The sequence below is a fragment of the Anarrhichthys ocellatus genome, unplaced genomic scaffold (assembly GCF_004355925.1).
Source record: "Anarrhichthys ocellatus isolate YVR2014 unplaced genomic scaffold, GSC_Weel_1.0 scaffold76, whole genome shotgun sequence".
Taxonomy (NCBI): domain Eukaryota; kingdom Metazoa; phylum Chordata; class Actinopteri; order Perciformes; family Anarhichadidae; genus Anarrhichthys; species Anarrhichthys ocellatus.
Window position 1 is genome coordinate 1246323 of NW_022280106.1, and position 7181 is coordinate 1253503.

The 7181-nt window shown below is 39.0% G+C and overlaps 1 protein-coding gene across 3 annotated transcripts in view; it reads left to right on the forward strand.

Annotated features, from left to right (window-relative positions):
• Positions 1-1398: 1398 nt before the first annotated feature.
• Positions 1399-7181, forward strand: part of c1qtnf1 (C1q and TNF related 1) — a 22359-nt gene continuing 16576 nt past the window's right edge. For all 3 annotated transcript variants that reach the window (XR_004213731.1, XM_031873905.1, XM_031873906.1), the window contains exon 1: positions 1399-1581. The gene's annotated coding sequence lies outside the window, so the exon portion shown is untranslated. The remainder of the gene's footprint in view (positions 1582-7181) is intronic.

Below are 7181 nucleotides of genomic sequence, written 5' to 3' on the forward strand. Positions count from 1 at the left end.
TATTTACGCAATATATAAATATAGATGTGTATGAGTGAAACATTGTCCAATAAGATTTTGGCAACAATAACAAAATCCACTGGTATGTATAGGTTTAGGATATAATCAAAGGATTTTTTTGGTATTATGCAACACAGGTTTGCACAACTAAATGAAGTTGTAGCCCATTCCCCACAGAAGTAAAACATGACAAAGAAAACAAAAACAGTACATGTGCATTTTTTTAATTTGCATCAGGACGACATGTATACGACAAATCAAAAAAAAACATGTTTTGGGGCAATATGTCCAGTATCTTCACATAAAAAAGAATCAGGGAAACAGTGCTGCCATAGCAAGAGATGTATAGAAAAATATTATATGCAATATAACTAAATAGGGCTCAATAAATATTGCATCATACTGATGCAATATTTATTTATCATACTGATGCAATATTAATTTGACCTTTTACGGTTCACACACTCTCAGAGTGATGTTAAAGATGAAGTGGTGTGGAGTAGTAAGTGACTGAACCAAGTGAACATGTGAGGAGGGACCTGATTGATATGGTTAAAATACAACAGTTCTTCTGTCTCCATCTCCAGGTGATGTGGTGGTTCACTTTTACACTTTATCTTCTATCTTTATCTTTTTAACCTGTTTTCATCCTGAATAGATCCTTCAAACACATATTGTGAGTAGCAGCAGGGGGTGGGGCTTAGCCAAGGGTAATTTCCTCTTGTCCAAAATGTTCAAATGCTCGATCTAATTCTATTCTTACAAACGCTTGCCTGTGTGCGGCTCACTTGCAGACTTAGTAGCGCGCTCATTTGTTTTGTGCTCTCTCAAATCATCTGTCGTCAGTATATATCTGACTGTGGGGGACAAGTGGAGCCGGGTGCAGCCAAAACAACAAAACATTTAGCCAGTACTCCCTGTGCTGTGGCAACATGCAACATTGACATGCTATGGTCAATGGATTGGCAGATTTAGTTTTGTCAGTATCCTGAGTCATTGGCTCATATCCACACCTGAACATTAAAATGTCACTCTGCTCTAAAAAAGAGGCCCCATTATAGGTACTCTGTGAAATGCTTTGGCAAGCCAAGGGCATCGGTGGGAGAGACATTTTAACTTGTTGACCAGAAAAATTGAGGACAACCGTTGTTATTAGTTTCAAAGCAGCTGCTTACTGTTAATAGAGAAAGGGACACAGGATGTGTCACGCTATGCTTCTTTCTTTTGGTTCTATTCAGTTTTCCCACACACAGGACTCATGTTTCTTCTCTTCTGTGTTTTTATTTTTTCCCCTTTGGGTTAGAGTTGTGCTTAGAGCTCCTCCTCCTCAGCATTACGCTTTGCTTAAATCTCTTTCTCTCCCTCATTTTGCCACTTTTTCTCCCTTTTTCCTCTCCCTCTATTATACTCCTCCACTTGTTTGGAGGAGCAAGACTTTATGGCTGACATTGTTCTGTGTGGGAGGAGATAAAGAATGACCTGAGGACGGGACAGACGGGACAACAACCTAACAAAGACACAAACTAAGGGGGAAGACAGACACTTTTCAGAGGAGAACTACTGGAGACTATAACAACAAAAGTAAGATTCCTCTACTTTGCAAATAACTTTCTATTAAATTGAAACACTAGTGGTTTGTAGTGTGATTACGTTAAATATATCTAATCAAACAAGATCCAGGCTGGCATCAGGTTATTGTGCTCTGACATACAGCTGGCCGACACACACACACACACACACACACACACACACACACACACACACACACACACGCACACACACACAAAGAAAACACATTCCACTTTCACTATCATAAATGTCCACATCCAAACAAATGGCAAATCATTCCCAGATGTCAGACCCTGAATGCCCTCTTCTTCCACTGACAGCTTTGGGAGACAACAGGACCAAAATAAACAGCAACCTGTCTCTGTTCTTCACAATCTGCTTTTGTTGAGGCACTGAGCAGTTTTTAAAGAGGAATTAGTAGAACTGAATTCTGAACATCAGCTCTCAACTGTTCCTTACACGTTAACATTTTCTCACATTCATAGATCACATTCATAGATTAATTCATTCAAATTGATTTAAAAGCAAGTGTTAAGCAAAGGCTGTTAATAATATTGACTAATAATGTTTTTGCGTTGTGGGGTTTACAGCACAGTTTTGGCTCAGCAACAACCTCACTGTGCCAGAGGGTTCTCACACACAAACCCCAGATCAATCCATCGAGGAGTTGATGATTTTGACATCATTACATTTTCACTTTCTAAATTTGAACAATGACCTCAATGTTTATGAATAAAAAGGACAAAATAGCAGACATGGGGTGTAACAAGCTATGCATCGACAAGCTGTGATGAGGTGTAATGCCTGCATTTGCTTTGAACCACTCTTGGCTCGTGTATAATGAAGGAGGCGGGACACCATGGATTTAGGTGAGCGACAACCATTTAATGCCATATCTGGAAGTCCCCTACATTGCATAGGTACTCTTTCAACACACACATTGTATATCTCTTTGACAAGTTGTTATGCTTATAGCTGACAATCACTTTTTACTGAGATAGATCGAGTCTCTCAGGAGCCCTTGAAACTCTGCCTGATCTAGTGACTGGTGGCTGCTCATGATGATTCCCTGTGTCCTAGTCCTAATACAGGTCATCTATAGCAGGTCCAGTCCTAAGGTGAGCTCTGGTAGTGTTCCTGGAACAGTGGGGGGAGTTGTAGTGTGCAGCATTATAAACTTTTCTTTTATTCAGTGAAGTTCCAGTGAGAGGAAGCTTCTCTTTTCAGGAACATCCTGATCATAGTTGCACACATTCACACATATTCACATTCGCACCATACAACAGTGTGACCTGCTGCCCACTGAGCAACTCTACTGGAGTCTTACTTAAGCCCACCTCAGTGATGGTGATGAAAGAGGTGTGTGTGTGTGTGTGGTGCTGCTCTTGTTTGCCAATACTTTGAATGTCTCTGATAAAACTATTCTTTCACTTCTGGAATTATACCCTCAGCTGATGTGACCCTGACCTCTGCTTGATGTACCTCGGAATATAGTCCACAATAAACTGGTGTCTTTTTTGACCAAACAAATCCTCACCTTTTGCTTGGGCCAATTTGGGACTGTGGTCTGGATCAGTGGCTCTGTGTTGTGTTTCTGGCATATTTCACATTCTTCTACTGTGTCTGGAATCTGGGCAGGTATACCTGGACACCATAGTGATTCGTTGGCTCTGACACGGCATTTGGAGATCCCTTGATGACCTTCATGGAGTTTATACATTATCTCCCAACCGAGTACCTGAGATACGATTCTCTTCCTTTTCATGAGAAGGTCTCCAGCAAGATACAGCTCCATTCTACCTACCTGCCAGTAGGGTGCAACATCTGGTCCCAGAGTTTCATATGTATATTTTACATACAGTACATCAGTTTCACTTCATTTTGCCCAATAAGAATTCAGAATCTCAGCAAAAAATGCTGGTGAAATGTGGATCGGAGGATCAGAAGGTCGGCGGTTTGATCCCCAGCTCCACGAGTCCATGTCCATGTGTCCTTGAACAAGACACTTAATTGCTCCCGTAGCTGTGCTTACGGTGTGTGAATGTTGTATGAATGCTCGTTAGAGTCCTGATGGGCAGGTGGTTTTGCATGTATGAATGGGTGTGAATGGGTGAATGATGACATTTAGTGTTACAGCAGTTTGAGTGATGGGTGAAATTCCTGGCCTGCTGACGGGCCTTGTGTGATTGTGTGTATTGCTTGACCACTGCGACAGGCTGGACAGTCTTTCTATGCATGCTTGAAGTGGAAAAAAATGTATTCTTCAGGTAATGTTTGCCTTGTAAAATCATATTCTGTAAATCAAAAGAGCAGATTCAGAAAACTTTTAAATATGGTTCACAAATAAATTACAGAACCCTCGTACATCATGTGACCTGTAGTGTAGTTGCTGCTCTGTTCCAGGTGGTAAAGAAATGCCATGAGCCACTGCAATGGACACAGCATGCCAGACTGTTCAACCCAAATTGTGTTAGGAGTTACAATTGCCAAATCGTCATCAGCCATGTTTTAGGCCATATAAAATACTTTAGCATAAACGGAAGACATCCACTTCTCACAGCTCCTGCCTCCAAACTCCACTGTGCCGTTGTGTAAAATGAAGAAGTTGTGGCTACCTCCTGGCCAGTGGGCCACACCGTTGAGTATGTGGCAGTCAGCATCACAGATTACCTGCACGTTGATGGATTGGTAATTATTTCGGTTCATAAATTTGATGGAATTTGTAGATGGAACTTTGATGCACACATGGGTGCAGTCTACTGCTCCAATATGTTTGGTAATCCAGCAATGCCTCAACACATTACTCTGATGTTTTTCATCATCAGGGAATTCATACACATGCTGCTTTAGTTCTTCTAATGATTGTAACAGTGAATAACGACCTACCCGGCTCTACAGGAACACTGATGTTCCATTGATTTCATTGTCTTCTGTCTCAATGGCCAGGTGATGTGGTCGTTCACTTTTTACGCTTTAGCGTGCTAGTTAATCTTTTTAACCTGTTTTCATCCTGGATAGATCCTTCAAACACATATTGTAGAGCAGGGGTATTCAATTAAAATTCCAAAAGGTCCAGATTGAGAAACTCTCCTCGGGCAAAGGTCCGGAACATTACAATAATATCTAACTTGCGCTATTTAGTGCCATATATATATATATATATATATATATATATATATATGTATTCAAGAAGTCTAGTAGTAGTTACGTCTCTGTGTAGTCAACAACTGTCAAATCAAATAAAGAACGTGCACATCAATTATATTTTAACAAATATTATTCTGTTTTCAAATTTAACTGGATGGATTATATATAATACATAGAAATACATAAATACATGTTCTCTACTTTTAAGTAAAATAACAGCTGGATTAAAGCATAACTGACATAACAGAAAGCTTTTCAAAAATAAAAATGTGCATCTTAAAATAAAGTAATTCATTTTAGAAAAATTAATTTCACTGAATTGTCCTGCAGCTTTAAATTCAGTTCATTCAGGCGTGAAGTGATGTCAATCAAAAAAGCCACAATATTATATTTTTCTCATCTTCTAACAAGAGAAATGTTTGTGCATGGACTTTATCTGTGGTTAATAAACCACTTGTTTCAGCTCTATTCTCTCTGTCAACATCATTGTTGGTCAGTGAATTCATGTGTTAGGATTCTGATCATTTTGGACTCTTAGGTTTATTTTCTGTGACTTCATTCAGATATGAATGGGTACGTTTGCTCAAAAGAGTTGTGCTTTGTCTGGTAGTGTTGCTTCATTTACCGCTTTTAATAATCGTCACGGACCCTGAACATGTGAGACACACTGGTTTTAAACTGTCCGTGTGAAGAATGAACCTATAAGAGTCTGTCCATTCTTGGTTAAAGACTCTGGTCTCTTTTTTCTTTTTGGAGAACGTCATGTGAACTTCTCTGACTCACATATTATTCTCCTGCTCTTCCTTCTCTTTCCTCGTCTCTCCCCTGGTGTGTGTACATATCACTCCAGTCAGGAAACTTGTCAGAATACCCATATTTGATTGGCTGAGCCGCATTACGTGATGTGATTTACAACGCATTGGTCAGTGCGTTTCCTGCACCGCTCAACAAGTGCCGTAAAGGCTGAAAAAGCTGCGCCGGTTAAAATAGAAGCGCCCTGTCAAAATAAAATCGATTTTAGGTCCTGGGTCCGGATACAACGGCGTCTGGGTCCGGATCCGGACCGCGGTCCGCCAATTGGCGACCCCTGTTGTAGACCCTTCTATCTGCTTCTCTCTTTCTTTGTTTTTAAGTAGATTAGATCATATTTATTCAGGGAGGGCAGTTAGTGACAGTGTGGGCTCCATGGTACATTTCATAGTTATTTAATACATTAGGTCAATGCATTAAATGCAGTAAATAAATAGTTTTAAATATTGTTAATGAATGAGGCTTTAATATGCCATACATTTAGTTATCCCTTAGGGATCATTAATCCTTAATGATAATCCATTATTAACTTGGAATTTGTGAGGCCTAAATATCCCTCATATCCCGGTGGCCTCCCCTGGAAATGTATCGATTGGAAAAGGATGTAGTACACAGGATATATTTTACCACGTCATTGCATCTTTTTCAAACACATTAAAGGACACAGGTCTGGGAGAGATACTGAGAGGAGAATTGCTTTAACAAAACAATAGTAAATGGCACAACAATAGCTTTTCACCAGATTTAATTGACGTTGGGTTCTATAATTTTAACTAATCTAATGGGTAAAATAGAATTTCATCTACTCCAAACGACATGTTGGCGTTTCAAATCCACACATTTTCAGAAAGAATCCTTTGTAAAAAAAAAAATTAAAGAACAATTAAATGAATTCATAACAACTGATAAAACCATCAGTGATTCATTAGGGATTCAACTATTGGGTTTACCTCCAACCTAAATACATCCAGATTGCAATGTATTCAACAAATTTTACATTTTTGAAGTAGATAACATTATGAGCGTTAATGTTACGACCAGTGGCGGCTGGTGGACATTTTTCTAGGTAGGGCCATCCAATCAATTTCAGCAAACATCCCAGTATGATTTAATGCAAAAAAAAAATAAAGTATCAAACACGCATTACTACTTTGCAGTTAAGTATTTAACATTTATTCCAACACGAAAAAAGCGGTAAATAACACTTTGATTAACACGTCAGGACATCTTATTTTTGTCACCCTCACAGGGAATTCCTGTTACCTTTACCACCAGCTAAAGACCACCTGCAAAAATAAATCTGCTCTAGGTTTGTTTAGGCAAAGAAAAGATTCAAGACTCAAACTTTCAACACTCCAAAGACAACAAAAGCATTGGAACATTAATGGCAGGAATTAATTAATGGCAGTTTGAATTGTAAACTCAGAATTTTATTTTTTCAGACGCTAACCCCGATATCATTTAATTAACACAAATATTACACCATGATCAGATCGACTTTCCAGGCTACTTGGGTTAGTTTAAAAAGTGGATGATCTTGTCGTTACTACAAAAAAAAGTTACTTACATGGTGGTTCTTTGATGATGTAGTGGAGTACAAAGTACAATATTTACCTCTGAGGTAGTGAAGTAAATAATACAATATTTACCTCTGA